The 21,863-nt window shown below is 41.4% G+C and overlaps 1 protein-coding gene across 1 annotated transcript in view; it reads left to right on the forward strand.

The window, feature by feature from the left end:
- LOC138259754 (sodium/potassium/calcium exchanger 4-like) overlaps positions 1-21,863 on the forward strand; it is a 505,351-nt gene that overhangs the window by 42,517 nt on the left and 440,971 nt on the right. The window lies entirely within an intron of this gene.

A 21,863-nucleotide genomic window follows, 5' to 3' on the forward strand; every position in this document is an offset into this window, starting at 1 on the left:
AAATTTAAAATAAAAATTATGATTTTAAAAATGAAATTGAAAAAGGGACGAAGACATTGACACAGATGAAGAAGTTAAGTGCCAGATGTAGGTAAGTAAAATATTGCGACTTGCAAATTGCGAGTCATACCGACTCGCTATTTGCAACTCGCAAAAGTGGATGCAGAAAGGTGTCGCCGACACCTTCTGCGACTTGCTATGTGGTCGCAAAGACCCACCTCATGAATATTAATGAGGTGGGTCGCAAATTGCGACCCCATAGCGAGTCCATGCACTCACAGGGATGGTGGCCTGCAGGAGACAGCAGACCTCCATGTCTGTGACTGCTTTTTTAATAAAGCAGTTTTTTTTTTCTTTTTGCAGCCCGTTTTCCTTAAAGGAAAACGAGTTGCAAAAAGAAAAACTTCCGAAACCATTTGGTTTCATTTTTTTCAGAGCAGGCAGTGGTCCATAGGACCACTGCCTGCTCTGAAAAAATTTTTTTTGGGGCATTCACAAAGGGCAAGGGGTCCCATGGGGACCCCTTCCCTTTGGCGAATGAGTTACCACCCACTTCAAGTGGGTGGTAACTGCGAGTTGGTTTGCGACCGCATTCGTGGTCACAAAGCAACTCAGCAGGGCGATGCGGTCGCAAATAGGAAGGGAACACCCCTTCCTATTTGCGAGACGCATCCTCAAATTGCGAGTCGGTACTGACTCGCAACTTGAGGCTGTGCATCGCGTTAGGCCTTTTGCATGTCGCAAACTGCGTTTTTCGCAGTTTCCAACATGCAAAAGGCTTCCTACATCTGGCCCTAAGTTCCTAAACGATCTGTTAGATTGTAGACCTCCTCTGTAAACAGATGGTGCCAGTATCTGATGTGAGTGCATGTGAACCAGGTATGAGTACACATGAGATAACAGCACTCAGAACTGCAAGTCGTCCACCTGAGAATGTATTGACAACTGAATCTGATCCTAGTGAAATTTCACTAGTAGTTGTAGAAACCTGGATTCCTGTTATTGCAGCTGTAGCCAATATGCCACTCGAGAATAGAGAAATTTATATTGCTAATTTAAAAATTGAATTTTGAGAAATGTTGTAAGGTACAATCGACACAAGATAATTGCTTGTGTATATTTTAGATGAATTGTAGTATAATTAAAGAATCAGTTCAGTGTGCAAATAAAGCATATGATATACTTGAAGGTTTTGCAGAAGAATTTTATATATATTTACATAAAGCAAAGAGTTTGTTCAAAAAAATCCAAAAGGAATTGAGTAAGGCAAAAAAAAAAAACATGGATCTATTGAGTGCAAGCTCACATTAAGGAATTAATTGATTCCATAAAAGATAGACGAGACTTGAGAAAATACAAGGATAACCGGAAGGACACAGCTAGCATAAAAAGAAAAAGATTGGTAAGAAAAAATGTGAATGTGGTCCTGAGTGAGCCTTTAATGGAATCTGTTTTGACTTTATTTCTTTTGTTAGAATGCATGCAGAGAATTATGAGCATGATCCTAGTCCAAGGGTGATTTCTCTGCTTTCACGCCAACATTTCTAAATGGAGAGCAAAACCCAAAAGTTGTTAAACAGAGTTTAACTGGCTAATTTGAAAGTGCTTTGGGCTGATTTGAATGCATTCTTTGATACTGTTGTTCTTAAAGATACCTGGACAGAATGCAAAGCGGCTGTTGCATGGCTAATGGAGAAGCCGCCAGTAGTTAAGCCTAAAAATGGCCTGGTTGCTCTAGTTGAGAAGAAATATAAAGCAGTGATTTCAAACAAAAGTCGCCTGATCAAGAGGTGATCTGGTTAAAAATGTAAGCCTCACAGGAGCTGAAAGAGTCAGTGCATTCATATTATGAGAGGCTTACGCAGATGTATAGTAAAATAGTGGAGTCAAAGAGGTGGCAAGTGAAGGTGTTTGCAGGTTTTTACTCTGCTTTTGTTTAGTGTTTGCCTTTGGAACTTAACTCACATGTCCAGCAGAGTGTGATGTGTTGGCAGACAAGGAGCATTGATGACAAACTGAAGTATGCCAAAAGCTGTGGTGATTATTTAGATGCTAAGCAGAAAAAGATTAAGAAGAAGTTGATGATTGAGCAGGTGAAACAGATTAATAGAAGTATATATTCAGATACACATTTTGTGCCATGTGCAACTTCTGGTGTACATACAAATTTGAATTTTGGGATACAAGGAATGTAAGGCTTTGGAAGGAGGAGTGATATCGTTCCTCGACCAGTCTAAGGTAGGGATAGAGGGTTTGTGGACAATTCAGGAATGATTGTGAAAGTGAGTTTGCTAAAGAAAAGCAATGCTTGTCATTTCTGCAACAATGGTCCCTGGAAGCACTAAAGAAGACAAAACCCAATTCAAATTCAAAATGATTTTGCTCCCTAGATGTAGTAGAATGCAAATCAGTTACAGACAATGTTTACCTTCCCAGCCCAACAGACTTCTCTGCAAAATTGAAAAATCAGGTGCAATTTCACACATCTAAGCTTGTAGCTCCACTGTTGCGGCAAAACATGAGAAACAAAATGCCACACAACCAATGATTTCAATAGAATCCATTGATTCTGAGCAATGAGTTTCCCCATTTATCACCAAATACTACAAATTTGGAATGACAGTGCCTGAGGGTGGGGAGGATTGTTGAAGTGGTTGTGATAGACCAGCGTGGCCCATATTTAGACGATGAGGTGAATTGCCACCCCATATCCTTTTTAATCAACACTGGTGCTACCCACTCCACAGGCTGCTCCTAGTCCTCTCTGGAAAATAAGTCCAAGTTGTAGGAATAAGTAAGAACAAAATACTAATCCAATTTTGGTGAGTGTCCCAATTAAAAAAGGATCAATGGAAAATTATTATCAATTCATATTGCGTTATTCAACTCCTGTTAATTTCCTTGGCAGAGTCTTGCTTTACAAATTGAATTGTGTTATATATTGCATACCGGATGGTGTTGCAATCGAAGATGAAGATTCAGTATTAAAAATAACATCACAAGAGTACCATTGTTGCCTGTTCTTACAAATCATGGCCTGCCTCTTGATTTAAGACACTCTGTTAAAGACGATGTATGAGATTTCACAGATAAAGAAATTGGATTAATATAGAGTGCAGAACTAGTTAGAATCACAATCACCAGATCCAGTGTATCATAGAACTCAATAATACAGGCTTTCACACAAAGCAGAAGAGAGAATTAGGCCTGTTATAGAAAAGATGATAGATTGAGGTATTTTACCAGAGGTGTTTGATAGTCCATGCAACTCACCTGTGCTGGGCTTTAAAAAAATGAGTTGAAAGTGGAAGATAGTTCTAAGGTTTACAAACATAAATATATAATTGTCGTGCCCAGGTTTTTCAGTGGTACCAAATGCTGCTATGATTTTGTTACACTTTCATGTGGCCATTAACTAATGCCAAGCATCCTTCTCCATTCCTCTTTGTGACAATAGCCAATATATTTTCACATTTTGATTCCTCAATAAAAAACTCATTTGGTGTTGAATCCCACAGGGGTATTCAAAAATCTCTGCAATCTTTAGTCAGATTCTAAAGAAAGATTTGGAAAGTCTGCAAGTGCCAGGTAACTCAGAGCTAGTGCAGTACCTACATTACATTTTAGTAGTATTAGAGATGAAGGAAGATTGCAAGTTGGATACAGTTGTAATTTTGAACCTGCTTGCTAATGATGGCCATAAGGATTCACTTACAAAGATGTAGTACTATAACAAAGAAGTGATTTATTTTGGCCAAGATATTGAAAAGGGGACATTAAATGTGTCCAAAGAATGTGTTTCTGCACTTCAGAAAATGAATCCTCTAGCTACCCAGAAGGAAGTGAGGATGCATTTGGGAATGGTTGGCTACTGCTGTCAGTGGCTTCCAAACGTATCCCTAATTGCAAAGCCGTGACTAAGGTTTACTTGCAGGGATATGGAAGATCCAGTGCCATTTGAAGTCAAATGCATGAAACCCTTCCTCAAGTTCAAAAAAGAATCTCTGCAGTGCACTGACTCTGATAATGCCTAGCTGGGGTAAATATTTTTTGCTTTACTGTCACCTGAACGGAAAGGTGTGTCTTATCTGATCTAACTCAAAAGCATGATGAGGTAAAGAGGCTTGTCACTTATTTCTCTGCTACATTAAAGGCAGGAGCAACAGCTCTTCCTGGTTGGTTGAAGTCCAAAGAAGCTGGTTTCTTGGTAATTGAGCAGAGTGAAGGAATTGTTATGGGCTATATATTTTTTTGTTGGTATCTCATTCAGTGTGCAAACTCAGTATCTGACAAACTAGCGCTATACAAAGTGTGAATAAACAGTAGTGGCAGCTGAAAGTATTTCAATTAGAATGCACAGTACCTTGAATGTTGGAATATTGCAACTGGTTCTAAACAATAAGAAGATCATGATTGCTCCAACCTAACAGAGATGTGTACCAAGCCAAGAGTAGATATCCATGATGGTCCTCTTAAAATGACTTATCTGATTTTGTAGATGAGGTAGTGTCTGAGAGACTATCAAAAATTTAGAGAGCATCTTATATCTGTTCCATTTCTGAAACTGGTGAAGCATCACACTTGTCTGAGGCAAGCAACCAACACACACACCTCTGCCCGCCCCTCTCTCTCTCACTCTCTCTCTCTCTCTCTCTCCTTTCTCTCTCTCTATCTCTCTCCCCCCCTCTCTCTCTCTCCTTTCTCTCTCTCTCTCTATCTCTGCCTCTCCCACTTCTGTCTGTCCCTCATCAGGATCTTTAAGAAATATTGAGACAACACAAAAGTCAGAAGTGTAGTAGAAGACTTACGTCAAACATGCATTCCGTACAACTATTCACTAGACTTCAAGCAGTCTTCATAGAGCTACCTATTGAAGATGGGCTCCAGATATATTCTAGTGATAGTCTGCTTGTTTTCTAAATGGGTGAAACTTTGTCTACCCATGAGAAGTGACAGCATGACTGTAGCCAAACTCTTGTTCAGTGAACTAATACAAAGATTCAGCGTGCCTACCTCTAATGGAACACATCACGGAACTCACATTAAAAATTAAGCTCTAAAATTACTGTGTACAACATTACAATTTAAGCAAAACTTCCTGTGCAGTTATTGACCAGAAGCGTCAGAGTTAGTTGAGAAGATTAATGGCATTATCAAGTTGAATCTTGCGAAAGTGTGCGCTTCCATGACCTTAAAGTAGCGAGAAGCTATTCGTCTTGTTCGGAATAGCATTAAAAGTACTCCAAACCAAAAGATTTGTCTCTCCCTTCATGCCTCTTGGACATGTCTGTGCAGATTGCATGTATTCCTTCAGCAGTACTTGTATCGGTAAGTGGTGACAGTATAGTGGATTACTCTAAAAGTCTTGCTGATGTGGTGAAATCTGTTTCTCATCAGGAGAATTTTGCAACACAATCGACAAAGAAGTCCAGTGCCATGCACTGCAACCAGGAAACTGGATACTACTGAAGAAATATCTCCACAAGAAATGCTTTTAACCATGATGAAAGGGGGCACGTCAAATAATACTTGTGACTAACACCAGTGTGAATTGTGCTGGTATTCCACAGTGGATCTATGCAGCTTACAGGAAGAGAGTGAAGATGTGGGGACCTGAACTCCAATATTCATCTGAATCCCAATATTTTGAACACCCTGATTTTTACCTGATCAATTTGTCTCCAAAGTTTTCAGTTGATCTAGTGATTAGAGACTACACTCCTCATCAATTACACATGATCAATCATGGTAAAACATAATCAAATATGGAAGCATTAATAACTGAGTTCCAGATCCAAAATAGGGAAAATAGATTTATTACAGGAATAAATATTAATAAATGCGGTACAGAGAAAAATGCATGAATCGTCACGAAGGCTCAGGCCCAGAAATACAGAATCACAAAACTTAGTAAAATCCCTAAATAGGTGAGTCTGGACAAAAATGTAAGAGTCAAACTCATAAAGACTACTGACAGCATCTCAATAAGAAAAATCTAAACCGAAAGGATAAAGTCCCAAGGGGAAAATGGAAAGTCACCCTAGCAGCAGCTGCCCTCAAACACAACAATAACCCCACGATCCCAAAATCCAGGGATTTCTATACAAATTTCACACAAGCTTTTAATGGAGTCTGCAAATTCAGCATGGTATGATCATGTTTAGGGTCACATTGGCAAATCAGGAACAGCTATGTAATACTTTAAATCTTTAGTACTAACCCATTTATTAAGGTAAGAGAAATCTTCCACCTACTTCCTCAGCAACTGCACTCTGGAGATTTAAAACACAAAATGAATCATATCTGAAACTTTGGTTCATAGAATCTGTCAGATGCCTGCCTCTAAACTTCCAGCACCTCAAGTTTCATTCATGATACTCACTTTCTAACAGAGAGCAGCATCCATGGCGCCTGTTCCCTCCCGGAGCAGTGCCAGGTAAGTGCTGCCCGAGAGGGAAGCGGGGGTGTGTGTCTGTGAGTGTGCAAGTGCATGGGGGTGTGCATGAGTGTTTGTGTAGGGGGGATGTGCGTCTGAGTGTTTTATGCGTGTGTGCATGTAGGTGCATGGATGCATGATGATGTGGGGGCTTGGGGGGACCTGTGTGTAGGGGTGGGGGATGGGGGATTGTGAGGGTGGAGCTGGGAGGCACACAAGGATTTTTGGGGGGAAGGATTGAGGGGGTTGGTTTTCAAGGTTCGGGTTGGGTGGTGACTGCAGTTCTAGCGGCTTGTGGAAGTGGGTGGTGGTAGTAGCAAGGGGGGCCTGGCATGTCACATACAGGTGACAGGAATGAGTATTCCTGTCACCCGTATGCTTTCCGTCAGGAATTACCTGGCGGGGTTTCCAGCCAGGAAATCCCTGGTGGGAATGGGATCATCATCCCACCACCGGTCTGGCCTCCACCGTTGGGTCGAATGTGCCTACAGTCAGCCCGGTGGTCGATTCTGGCCTGTCAGTGGGTGGTAGTGAACTGGCTGCTTTGCAGCCAGTTCACTCCTGTGTTCAGAATATGGCGCTCTGGACCGCCATGCCATTGGCCACCTCAGGATCCAGAATCAATCAGTGAAAAACCAGAAACAATTGACATTGATTCTGAGAATACTGAAAGTTACTCACCTATAGCCCAAAGACTGAGGAGAAAAGGTGCAAAATAGAAAGTACACATCACCCAAGTGGATTTATCTAGCATCTGGAGAATCTAATGCAGATGAAGAGTCAGAAGTAAAAGTTTATAATCTGATACATTGTTGCCAGTTCATCTTCGAACATGAACCAGAAGAAGAAGAGACACCTTAAACATTTACTAAATTCTGTGAACTTTCCGCTGAGATTTTGAAAATTACACTAGTTAAATTTTGTTTTGTACTTTAGGTATCCAGATGAAGACAATAGGGTTCCTGAAAACTATGAACTTAATTTATGCACTGAGAAAGAAAGAGAAGCATGAGTCTTGATTTTGTACCTCTTGATCATTTGTAACTCCATTGTACCTTTTCATTTTTCCTTGGTAGAAGAGGGCATATATCAGATGCTGTAAACTTTTTCATATATTTTTTCTTCATAATGATATTAATAATTCTAGTTGGTTTACGATTTATGATAATTTTTTTCTGGGTGGATATGTTTCTTTGTCATAAAGTGAATTAACTAACATACTTCATGAAGTACAACACGATATTAAGACTGGGGCATGAAAGAAAGTGAGAGTTGTTTATGGTGTGTCAGGATCCCCAAAAATGTAGGCCAAAGAGTTTGTTGGAGTGCATGTGAAAGGAGCTAAGTTATCGATAATCAGTTTTTGGTTGGTGCAGAGGCAATATTGGGCAATATTAAGAAGAATTAATTATGTGTGTGGTAAAACTGCAGTTTTTAACCTGCCTGGTAATTGGGTAGGAAGTTGCTACCTTCATCTGGTATTCCCTCGACTTAACCATTTAAATGAAAACAATGATATCTTTTGTTTGAAAATAGTGAAGCGTGGATTTGGATAAATTGTGTCACATTTGTTGGGTACTATGATTCCTTCTGTTGTTCTGGCTATGAACAATGTGAAAATCAGAAGATTGTCTATGCTTGTAGATCTCCTGACTTCTAACACGGTAGGAGCACTAAATAAGATATATTAGGAGCTAATGGCTATTCTGTTATGAATAGGCTGAACTGCCTTGCATTAGCTGTTCTTCTTGTATGGAGGACAGTCTTTTGGGTTTTGAGGGTTCATGAGTGCTGTATGTTCATTCTAGATAACAATAAGATTAAGAATGCTTACATAAATAATGTGAATTACATCTCTTGTGAAGCAAAAGCTTTTGAGGAGTATGATTTCTGGGATTTAGTTGGTTTCTTGTTTGGTGAGGTTAGAAAGGGGTTTAGAAAGGTTAGTGAATGGTTTGATAGCTGAATGGAGAGCATAATGCATACTGTTCTAACTTCAACAATTATTGTGTTAATTTGTGCGATTATTCTATTCCTTTTATTTAATATTTTTGAAATGGGATTAATTTGTGAGTGTAAGAAGGTGTCAACAGCATCAAAGAGTAAGTGTGACCAGATTGAGCTAGAAGATGTCAAAGCATGAGTTTATGACAGCCTTAAATATTCAAAGAATTGAGATGCAGGAGATGGAAAGTGATGTATTCTGTATTGTATATAGCTTGGGGGTTTAGTGATGATGTAGTCATCAGTGGGAAGCTTTTGTAGAAGGTATTCTATTAATATGTATATTAATATTAATAATTCCATATTTAAATTCATATATGTGACTTTATATGGAGCTATTACAATTGAAACAAAATAGTTAGACAGCCCTAAGGGCATGATGCAGTGTATTGTACTTTTAGGTTTTACATGTCCTAGTAGTGAGAAACTCTTAAATCTGTTCTTCACTACTGCAAGGCCTATCTCTCCCATAGGATAACAATGGGCTTACCTTATTACATCTTATGAGCGTAATTTCCAAATAAGGGGAGATAAACCCCCAAGTTGGGTGTCTCTATGATCTAAATTAAACTCCTAATTTATGGTGAAGTTGGATTTTAAATTGCAATTCTGAAAATGCCACTTTTAGAAAGTTGGCATTTTCTTGCCTCAGCCATTTAGTGCCTGCAGCCTGTCTCTGGTCAGATGACTAGTTGTAGTTAGCAGTTGAGGTCTGTGTATTCCCCCTAGACAGCCACAGACTATGGGTGCTTAGGTGTAGGGTGACTTGATGGGCCATCCTGGGTAGGATGGGAGAGAGGAGCTGGACACAGCCTCCCTTACACCTGTGTAGGATGAGTCCTGGCCACACACAAAGGGCTGCCTATCCCCTGCAGTGAGTCTGAGCAGGACATCTGTGCATTTAAAAGGAATGTCTTTGAACTCTCCGCCACTTCAAAGGCATCAATGGGCATAAAGTCTGAACCTCAGACACCATCACTTCAGTACACGTCTGGATCTGTGGATACTTTACCAGGAAGAAGGACTGCTGTGCTGCCGAAGGACTCCTGCTTTGCTGTGCTGACCTGCTGCCTGCTGCCCTCTTGTCTGGGAGTGAGAAGGACTGGACCTGCGTCTCTCCATCACAGAACTCAGAGTGACTCCAAGGGCTACTTGGCTTTCCCCCTGATCTGAAGTCTCAGGGACACAAAGGACTTCCAACTGCCATGCTTCTGCACCTGGACTGTACCATCTGTGAATCTAACCCGCCAAGTGATGCCATCCCAGTCCTGGACCCTTGGAAGTGGGCCTAAGGTGCTTCCTAGTGGAACTAATGCATCCTCTCTGCTAAGCAGCGCATCCCCCAGCAGAACCAACGCATTTCCTTGGCTGAGGGGTGCATCCTCGAGCAGAATCAACACATTGCAGCTGCTGCATGGATTGGACTAATCTCAGAAGACTTGCATCCCTGCTGCATCCCGCATCTTAGGTTCAATGCATCGCCTTTGGAACTGCCATTGTATAATGCTTCCCTGGAGCAGGTCCTAGACTACCTAGTTGACGGTAGCCTCGACAATGACACCAAAGCTCTGCTTTACAGCTTCACCGCTCATCAGAACCGATGCATCACCTCGGCTGCACAATGCATCCCAGAGACAGGTCTTTGCCTCGCAAGTTCTGTTAACAGGCAAAGCTTCACACGATAGCCTTGCTGCATCTCGGAACCAAATCATCACATTGGCTGTGCAATGCATCTTCGCCTCAGATCCACGCAACACTCTGTAATCAGTTTTATTGTACTTTGTTCAGTGGGCCTAACTGGGGCCCTGTAGCTGGCCCACACTCCATTGCGGTCTGTCTGAACTTTTGATTTTTTCCCAGTCCAGTGTGACCAGATATCCCCTCGCTTTTTGCTTTCAAGCTCTATTCTGCAGTGTACTACTGATTAGACATTTTGTCATTTTGGTTCTGTTTTCTTTATTAAATTAAGTTGTATTTTTTTACCTGGTGTGGGACTCTTTTTGTGTGGTGTTTTCACTGTTTTATTGTTTTTAAGCGTTGCACAGATGCTTTAGACATTGTCTTCAAGTTAAGCCTGACTGCTCTGTGTCACGCTACCAGAGGGTGAGCACAGGTCAATTTGAGGTTTGCTTGTGCCTCACCCTGACAAGAATTGCGGCTGCTGCTTGATCAGAGCTCACACCCCAGTCAAAAAGTAACCCAATTTCTCACAACACTTTCCCTGCATTCTAGGTTAGGGCCTTATATATAGGTGAGTATTGTTTTTTATAGTTGTTCTCTACCTATTACCACTTTTAACTAGAGAAATGTATTTATAATTTTCTATTTATTTTCCAGCCATTTAGGAAGAACTGTGCTTTAAAAAAAAAAAATTAATTAGCACTGTAAGTTTTTTAGGTATTACTGTGGTACTCTGAAGACTTTGTGAAGGTTTAAATATGTTAAAAATGTAAAATAGACTGTAGTGTACTATATTTGTAAGATTTAGTGTAGTACAGCGTATTTTCATTTTTTTACCTTTTTTTTTATTTAGTACTGCCATACTCTCAGAGCAGTACCGAGTTTTTTTTTTAATATATAGAAACTGATAAATATTTCTCCCTACCTATTACCGCTTTATTAAAGTGGTAATAGGTAGGGGAAAACATCAAAGGTAATACTTACCTATAACTAAGGGCAAAACGCAGAACACAGCCAATGTGTACCTAAAGACAGCATGGCTGCCTTTAACTTTTGTAAAGGCAGTCATTAGCCAATCACATGATGCCTTGCCATCGCTATGTACCATGGTACTTCCACAAAATAGCGTGAAATTACACTAAATTTCACCAAAGTACTGCAACAATAGATATAATTAAGGTAAAATGCCTTAAAACGTAAACAATACTTACTCTACCTTCCTGTAGTACGCAAAAGGATCATCTGCACAGCATAATGTATAATTCTGTCCAATGTTATCGAAGTTAGGCTGGCTGTTCGGACGCTAAACAAGAGTACAAAGTCTATGGGAAAATGTATTGGATGGTCGAACACGTTTTGGGCCCCACCTCCCATCCCCTTTTATCTTTATTCCTCCTTTACCAATAACCGCAAAACTTTCCATACTTCTCCAATGTAGAAAAAACAATAGTTCTGGAAAGTGACATGGAGATTTGTCAAATGGGCGCAAAGTTATTAATGGTTAAATATTGGACGATTGTTTTACTCCACCAGAGCTCTGCATTGACAATATAGAACCACACTTGCATGTTACCCTTAAAATGTTAAATAGTGGACTAAACAAGAAGTCTCATCACTACACAGGAAGTTATGCCCTCATACATGTCGGCTCTGCTGACTCACGATTGGGGCTGTGAATTTGTTTCATAAAATAAATGTTGACCATTGTGCTCTGTATGAACGATCTGTCCTTAAAACTGAATGCAGTGCCTGGGCTTATGTAAGTGATTCATGTTCACTGTGAAAAGTTTGGCTCCCAAATATATCAATAGTGCAAGGACTATTTTTTGAGGCCATGGACTCACAACATGCAATATGGTTCATAGTCTCCCCTCAGCCCTGACAGGTATGGGCTCCTAAGTCTGCAGTTTATATTTTACAGTCTGGATAGTGAGACTCTTAAAAAAGAAAGGTTCCCCTACATTTGTCCACATAGTGTATGTATTTGCCATCAAAGCCATAGACATGACATGTTCAAAATGGCAGGTTTGTTGCCCTGGACTACAGACTTTGATACTGGTAGACCTGTGATTTGGTCCATTCCCATATTCTACAAGGGTGATTCACTGCACTGCTTTGCTGAAGACACGGACGCCATTCGGATCTATGTCTGGACATAACCCCATGTAAGCATACTTTGGTTGTGCGCAGCTGAGATTGCAAGAACTGGCCCCCAGGTAGGCCCTACATAGAGCCCCCATATGCACATAACCCTGACTACACAGCCTATAGTAGTGCACAGTGGTTGTTTTGCACATGGGCTGGTATTTGGCCAGATCCTGCACACATCCCGATTACAAACAGACGTACTGCACAAGACCTTCAATCGTGTAGAGAAGATGCATTATATATGCACACTTTACTGGCAAGCCGATCCCAGGCGGTACCGGGGCACATGAGCAAGGCCAGGGGGCACAAGTGCTTCACAGTTGATTTGTAATCCCACCCTCAATGAATGGTGATACGTTTATTTCCATATTCAATGCCCCCCCCCCCCCCATTATCTCAAATCAGTTGGCCACTGAGCCAGTGAGCTGCGCTGCTCATTGTGCATCCTTTTATGAATGAGGAATGCATAAAATGATGTGCATATCCCAACCAAGATCAAACACGTAAAGCATAGCAACATTCACAATCTTCTGTGCTGAATTAGAACTTGCACACAATATGTGGTAAAAGATAAAAAAACAAGAAAAATAAGGCAGAAAAATGGTATTGAGAAGCATTTGCTTCCCAGAGCAAAAACAAGGACTGCGAAGTAAAAGAATGCAACCCAGGAAAGACTTACACCTGAAAATTAGGGAAGATACCACTGAATTCTCAGTATCGTATCTGAATATGGCTGGACATTCACTTATTGCTTAACATACATGCTTCGTTTCATTCACAGTCATTGTTGTTGCTTAAATCAGCCTATATCTGTCAATACCATTTTTTGTCTCACTTTTCTTGACCTAAAATTGTCTGGGATCTGCTGCCAGTAAAGTGTGCATGCATGATGCATGTAACAGATGTCTGTGCCACGATTCATTGACAAGGATCGCCATTTTTAACTATATTTTTAACTATATCAAACTAATTCCTGCGGTGCAGGTGCATCGAGTTTCTTTTTTTCCAGTTGGTTATGTGGATGGTTGTAAATTGGAGTTACCATTTCATGAGTGGATTTTTATCATTCTTTGCCTATTTCCTATGCATTGTTTCAACAATGGCCTGTGACATTTTTCGCTATGTTGGGTGTGTATTACCCAGCGCGACTTAATGCTTCCTATGATAATTGACAAGTACCGGACCAGAGTTCAGCAACTTGGATAACTTTAAACTTGTAGGTTGTGCTTCATCCATATGGTCCCAAGCCAGACTATCATGATCATAATCATTTGTGGTGACCCTTAAATTGTGACTGTGAGGCCTACTACCTGTATTCAGAACAGTAATTAGCACTTAGCAGTATCAATGATTGGATCTGTCATTTATCACGCTGATTCTGGGGCTTGTGGGTAATAAGGCTTTACAATTAGAAAACCAAATTGCCCACTCATTTTTGCATTTGAGATCCCAGTGTTAAGCTAAATTGATTAGTCAAGGCTTACTGCTGAAGATGTATTAAGTTTATAACTCAAAGGATGACACACTGACCATGTGCGTTGTAATTTTTAAAATAAGTGCATCTTTGTGTAAAAAGTATAACGGTGGGCAACTACAATGGTGAACAATAAAATAGCTCAGAAAAGCCCCCACATGTGCTAGGGTCGAGATTTTCCACAGCGAGGTTTATAGCACTAATTGTATAAGTCTCTGTAATACAAATTACATGGATTATTTTGAACAATGTTATCCTAAAAAGGAAGGTGTCTGAGGTATCTATCATCTTAATTAACAACCTTAATGTCTCAGTTTGTTACTATAATTTTGCTTACACTTCCAAGACAAAGAAATGAGGGTGCTGACAGAACATTACAATTTATCACCATATCAACTATGTTATGTCTGCACTTGGTCCTAGTGTCTCATTTATCAAGTGAAAAACTCAGTTGATGTCAGCGGAGACTGAGATTATAAAAAAGGTCACAAACCCCAAACGTACTTGAAAAATCACCACCCAAATGAGAAGTGGGATTCTCGCTGAAAGCGTCTAGCCTGATAATTGGCTTCCAATGACAAAAGCTGTAATAGTTGTTGATGTGGGGGCACTGTTTACAGTTCAGGGAGGAGATCTCGAATGGTCCCAACTTGTCCTGAAAGTCATTTGTTCCATCATGCACATCTTCTGGAGCTAGGATTGGAATGTAACCAAAGTTAAGTCTCCAGGTAACAGATGTTCATGTCTCATGAAGAACTAGTCGCAGGTGGCATTTTCAGTTCAGGAGTGAAGCCAGCTCACCAAACGTCCAGTCTTTGAAAGTCTCTTATAAGTCTTGTACCCTTTGCAAAGTAAAGTTCTGTCTAGCTCAACTACGGGGTACTTGCAGATCCTGGGTGTCTCATTCCTTCAAAAAAAATCCAAGTAGTTTGATATGTTTTATTCTGGTCCCAAGGTCAGAGTCCAGCCTGTCCCTACACCGGCAATACAGCTTGCTACTCTTCCAAGGCTAGTCATAGCAGCTGGACATCCTCCTGGGTCATAGGCTTGCTGTCAGCCCTGTGGGACACTAGAACGTCCAGACTCCTGTTCCAGCTCATATGTCCCTCTATTAAGCAGCTTCAGTGTTTCCCCAGAAATCCAGATCATTGAAGCACAACTGTCACCTTTTTTACAGTTCTTATCCAGTTCAAGTCGGACTGACACCAAGCAAAGTCCAAAGAGTGTGTTGCTTTGAAAGTCCAAAGTTCTACCCAACCAGATTAGTGCACATCTTCATGGGCCTTATCCTGAATGGAGGGGTGTAAGAACATACTATTTGGTCACAGGAATTATTTTCAAAGGCTTGTAGAGTGCACTTCCTGAAACTTTCCATAGCTGCATGAAACGAAGTGGTCGCGCAGGCATTCAGTATTGATCTGAGGAGTGAGGCTAGGCCAATCAAGCAAGAGTAACTTGTTGTCGGGTAGCTGTGCAGGCAGAACTGTCATAAAGCAGACCTTTGTTTTCCAGTGAGTCACTTTCTTGATTGGTACTGATTGTGGGTGCCGTGGACACTACCAGAGAGGCAATGTGGCACTGAAAGAGCAAACTCTATAGGAAATAGCACGCCCACAAGGCTACGAGGAGCTGAACGTGTTTATTGGTTATAAAGCACATTGATGCCCCTGGGTGCTGTCCACTGCTAGACCTCAGTGACCTTAGCAACTTAGTAATAAACTAAGAATTACCAGCAGCCATGTAATTCAAAATGTATTGGTGTGTGTCCAAGCTGAAAACCTTTCGCGGCATTAACTGTGCCCTTGGAAGGCTACCATTCACACTGCATGCAAACATAATCAGAGCTATACACGTGGTTTATGAAGCATTAACTGCATGTATTCAGGGGAAAGAATAAGAACCAGTTTGTGGACTCACTAGCAGATTTTACATGAAAAGTCGCTTTCTGTCCCAGGGGCTTCTTGGAAACGGTCTGTGCTCCTCCTTAATGTGTCAACTGTCATCTACAGTCCGTTTTCTCACGGCCTAAAGAAAGAGCAATGATTACTCTGTTGTAGGGGGTTTATTCCCATACTCTTGGGGTACCTCCTGGCCACCAAATTCTTTTGTTGTGCTGGAAGAATGTAAAATAATCATGCAGAGCACCCTCAGCAGACTCACACACTGTGAAGCATGCATAACATTTTGGAATGTTATAAATCAAAGATGGCCACTGTGTGCTCTCGCGTGTCAGCGAGCATTTATATGACTTTTGGTTGTGACAGTCCAGCCAGCAAGTTTGGCTTTTATTTTACTTTACGTTTCCAAAATGGCTGATGGCCATTTTAAGACTACAAAATAAATATACCAAAAAAATGCGTGGAGGAATGCAAAAAAGGAGGCGAGTAGTCTGGTACCACTTAGTGGCTGCCAGGACCACACAAATAGAGTCGGATGGTGATGAGCAAGAGCATACCAGGGAGCAAAGGAGGAGTGGAGGAAGGATGGCAAAGTGTAAGTATCACTGGTGAGGTTCCATCCAGGGCTAACAATTATTATAGTAAGGAATTATTACCAGTTTGTGGGTGGAAATACCTTTGAAGGTGTTCACATCTGTGAAATACTGTGAGCTGATACCAATGCCGATGAGTAACCATGTTACCCAATGCTTAAACTAGCCCACCTACAAAAGCCGTTGGTGAAACAGGCTGTCGAAAAGCTCCTTTCTATATGTATGTGTACATTGTGAATTGTTTATGCGTACACATGCGTGTGTGTGTTTTATTACCCTTGGGGAGTGGTGGGGGTATTAATTCACGCGGTGGGGACTTATTTGTACTACCAGGACCTGGACCCAAGTCCCCACAAGCCAGTGCCTTTGAAATGATTAAACAATTACTTCAAAAACAGCTGTACCATTGTTTTCATCTTTTTAACATTACCCTTGTGTGTATTTGTCTTTCATTATGTGTGCGAATTTTTTGCTCAGCTTTCTCCCCATAGACAGCAGACTGTACTGTGTGCTTAAACATGCAAGCAAGGAATCTAACCACAGTACACTAATCAGAGTTCCTTTTTAGCAGGTGACAGATTTGAAGGGGAAGGCAGCATAGCTATCGGCAGATACTTCTGGACGGTTCAAATGTTTTATCAATCTCATATAACCTTTTCTCTTTTTATTTAAACGAAATGTACACAAAATTAAATGACTGCAAATGCACATTTTATATTTAGTAAAAGCTCTTATTAAAAACAGAGCTATACACAATTTGATGACCTTTCTTGCACGTCTTTATATGATAATTTGGGCTACGCCTTACATTCGAATCATTGACTAAACATTTTTGAGGACGCAAGATAAGAAACACATGCTAGTTCTACTAGGTGCCCTTGGTTTACCAAATAGTGCAGGGACGCAAAAGGGGGTTTGATCAGAGAGTGCTCAATACTCGACATTACTCAAGCTGGGAAGGCCGATAAGGCAATTTTAACTAGCTGTAAGGGACACTTGTAGGAGGAGGAGTGGGCCAAACAGCTAGAGTCCCTTGAGAGAAGAGATCATAGAGCCTTTTGGAAAATTATTGCTAGTGGCAGTAACGGTGGATCCTCCGCTTCTGATGTATTTGTTCCTGTTGACCTGTGGGTTGACCATTTTAAAGCTCTACACGGTGACAAGAATATATCTATCTTGGGCCCCACTCCCAGGAGGATGATAGGATGGCTTGTACCCAGGATGTTTCCTACCCCTCCAGTGTATCTCCAGTAGAATCTGCCCTTGATAAAAATGGGCAGCTCTCTCAGACATGAAGAAGGAAAAAGCCCCTGGCCCCTATAGCATGCCTCCTGGGTTCCCTAAGTGCAGAGCCTAAGAAATGCTGTAAGAAGCGAGGAGGAAATCCCAGAGGCATGGCATGGTGCCATCATTGTTCCAATCTGCTAGAAGGGATCAAAAGACATACCTGAAAATTACAGGCCAATTGGTCTCATTGACAACACCCAGAAAATGTTCTGCATGCAAGTTCTACCTCGGTGATTCAAAGTTATAACCCCATGGGGAAAACAACAACCTACTCACCTCACAATCCTCTTCTCACACACTCATTCACTCAAATGATCAAACTTAATGAAAGAATATAAAAATATATATAATGTTTAATAAATATTCCCAAACAATAAAAAACATTAAAGAAATCCTCCGCACCCCACAAAGGACCTATATACAATCTTTGACCTAAAGTTTGGGAGACGAGACACCCTCCTGGTCTATTGTTTCTAGCTGTCCCAGTCTAGGTATATAGTGGCCGATAGATTTGTGCACCCAATTTCTCCTCTATTCTTGGCCAGTTCCAATGGGCCCACGAATCCAACTTATGTTGACTCATTTCGGTGGTTTTATACACTTCTTTCACCACCTTTCTCAGGACGATTTTATATGCTCCCAAAACTTATTTCATGTCTTCATCCATATGAGCCAAACAAGCCTCGAGATTCACTAACAATCATAGGATCATGTCCTCATCCAGAGAGTGTTTCTCACTTCTCTATCCTCCAAATATTGAATAAGTGCCAGTATAATGCTCCCAAGAGAGCTTGGGCCTGTACCCCTATCTTGCTTTTCGCTGACATCTTGCTGCTCTCTCGTTCTCCAGTGGGTCTACAGGTATTGCTAAATCATTTTGCCGGATTCAGTAGGAGCAGGGGCCTAGAGATCGATGCAGGAAAAATCCAAGTATATGGCCATTAATTCCCATCGCACCTTTAGGAACAAAATGACTGCGGTGGGATCAAGTATTGACCAGGTCAGGAGCTTTGATTACTTGGGAGTTAGGCTCACAGACAAGCACTCCTAGGACCTATAGATGTTAAAAGGTATTTCCACACTAACACACAGATCAGCAGCCACTGTTAGGAAATTCAAAACAGCAGTCACAAGGGTTGCATCTCCTCTTGAGGTGTAAAAAGCTATGGAGGTGCACTGTGTGGGGCAGAAATCTGGGGCTTGGAGGATATCTCGCAACTAATCATCACGGAAAATAATTTGTAAGATACGTTTTGAATGTCCCAGTGAACACACCACTTAAACCGCTAAGATGGGACTTGAATCTTAAGAGGATCGATCACACTGCCCACCTTAAAATCTTGACGTATCGGGTCAGGATTTGGACAACCCAGGAGTTGGCCTCTTACAAAGCTGTTCCTCTGGAGTTAAACCTGCTAGCTAAGTGCTGTACCACACCATGGCTTTAAGCTGTGAATTCCTTGTGCAGCAAACTAAAGCTCAATGGTGTGTAGGAAGACCTCAGCAAGACGAGGAGCAACTCAGGAGAGTTAAAGCGTTTACTGGGAACATGTCCTTATTAGGAATGGCATGAGGGGAAGCTTGATGGCCCGATGAATAAATATTTAAGCCACAAATGCACCCTGCAATTCAAACCATTTCTTGATAGAACCCCTCCCCACCAAAAAAAAATCCCCCCCACACACACACCTGGGAAAGACCTTGTACATCTGCTTTCAGGTTGGTACACTACCACTCAAGACTTTTAAAAATCCCCCCCACACACACACCTGGGAAAGACCTTGTACATCTGCTTTCAGGTTGGTACACTACCACTCAAGACTTTTAAATGAAGTGGGGAAAGGAGGGCCCTTTCTGCCTCATTGTGGCAGAAACTGAGGTACATTTCCTATTAATCTGCTACAAGTACAAAATACTGAGATCAAATTGGATCCTTCCTTTATGTCGTAGTATAGGAGGGAATCACCTATTAAGATCTGATACATCAGAGGCTATTGTGTTTGCTCTCTCAAGATTCCTAAAGTGGCTTGGTCTGTTAGAGCAGCTGCACTGTAGGTCTGTGCCAGAGATCTTATAACTGGTTAACTCTTCTGTGACCAGGCATCGCTAGGGTTGATTAGAGATGGTGCCCTGCCTTATACCTCTCACAACTTATGCTACGGGCACTAATTTCTTCTTATTAAGCAAAATGCGTAATTGGACATATTAATGGTCCGACCTGCTAGTTTAGTTGTGTTTGACTTATTGCTTTTCCTTTGGGCATTGAGCAGTTGGAAAATAAAGTTGATCACGTAAACTCTTTGATCATCACACGATGATCTGGCTGAATTCACATTTTCTGCTATTTGAGTTACCCACTTTACAGTCACCAGGCCTCTTATTGCACAATGGGAGTATGCACTACATTTGTGAATTATGTACTTTTTGCCTTGGATTGTTAGGGCTCGGCCCTAAGTACATTTTGGAGTGGCACATCCACATCTGGACCGCTTGGCTGCTGATGGTAGTGGCCACTTGTTTGTAGGCAATTTGAAGAAGTCCAGGTTCTTGTCACGGAGGAGGTTGCCCACCTGTGCAATGGTCAAACCTAAGCCAGTGTGTCTGGGACCCGCAAGACTCACTTTGGACATTCTGCACCCGAATCAATGAGAGGCGTTGAGGCATATGAAGTCCACACTCAATAAACACTCTGAGTAGTTTAATGCCATCCTTGAATCAGTGTTGGACACAAAAGCAAAAAGTCTCAGTGGCCATGGATATTGGCCTCTTGCGAGTCGACTATAAGAAACCTTAGTTTTCTCTGTGGATAGGGCACCTAGATGTCTGCCTGCCTCTGCTCCACACCAGGACCCTCCCAACCATACGGGCTCCGCCCAGGTCATTAGTGGTCAGAATGTTTAACTTCTGGGATAGGAGCCTAGAATCACAGGTAGCCATTCGAAAGGTGCCTCGTCCGTCAGTGGCAGCTTGGTCACTATTTACCCATACTAAACCAGTGATGTTCAGTGCTCTTCCATTGAAGTCCAACACCAACTGTGATAAATGGATTTGTGCTGTACCCGTAACCTTTCAAACTTAGGGTCATAGAAAATGAGGGGGTTCAGTTCTTCCATATTTCAAATGAGGCTTGAAATTGTCTACAATTGATGTGTGTCATTGTCTCCAGCCAAAGACCAACTGAGGAAAGGAGTTGGGATACACCACACCCTTGTCATTGGCACTCAATGAATGAGGAAGCAGCCAAGGAGCGTGCCAGGGTGGTGGCAGCAGTTTTGCTAGCTGGCGATAGCTGGGTGGATCTGGCATCAGATTTAGACATTTAGGGAAGCACTGAGAATAATGGCTTGGGGGAGCATGAGGTGGAGCTCTTGCAGGTCCCTGTCTTGACACTGAGGGCAGCTGATGTGTTTATTTTGAACAGGCTTACATGAGAATGATGTGCAATGTATTTCTGTCTTTGTGTCCCCTCGCTTGCCACTTTTTTCTTGTCGCCTCCTGTTAAACCTGGCATCCTTGGGGTGGTCTTACCCTAGTGCAGTGTTTGCTGATTCAGGAATGAAGAACACTGGAGTAACAGGAATGGAAAAATCCAATTTAATAGATAGATCTCAAAGAAGAGAAACTCCATCCACACCTGCACACAGCTCTCTGCTCCAACTGACTGCTCCAGAATCTTGGAGCATTCCAGATCACACCACAGAGAGAGCGCAGGAGGGGAAACAGATTATACCACTTCAGTAATGTACCACAACATTAGAATAAAAATACAAGTAATAGAAAAGGGAAATAGAAACATAAAATAGAAACAAGAATTACATACTACACTATCTTCCCCCTCAAAATAACAAAAAAACAAAAAACGGAAGTAATACATTTCAAACAATTCATGACATTTTGACAATTCTGTTCAAATTCCAAATACGACCATCATCAACTTTAACAGCTCCCTTGAACTTTATTATAATGTGTTTGACCACTTGCAGGTTTACTAGGCAATGTGATCTTGACTGTATCACCTACCCCCACAATGTATTTTTAGCAGACTTGCGAAAATCATAAGCCTGTTTCCTCTTATTCTGCACATTAAGCTCCTTTTCTAGTGCACTGTTCTTCAGTTTCTCATAATCAAACTGCTCCTTGACATATTCCTTAACCAATGGCGGATTAATCTTGGTGTGAGGAATTTGTTTCTTAAACATAACAAATGGGGATTGACAAGTACTTGAATGTGGGGTAAACCTGTACTCCTCTACTTTAGACTTAATCAACCATTCCCAATTCACTCCCATCTGTTTAGCTAATTGGATGGTTTCTGTTAAAACGTTCAACCATACCATTGGCTT

Source organism: Pleurodeles waltl, chromosome 9 (assembly GCF_031143425.1).
Source record: "Pleurodeles waltl isolate 20211129_DDA chromosome 9, aPleWal1.hap1.20221129, whole genome shotgun sequence".
NCBI lineage: Eukaryota > Metazoa > Chordata > Amphibia > Caudata > Salamandridae > Pleurodeles > Pleurodeles waltl.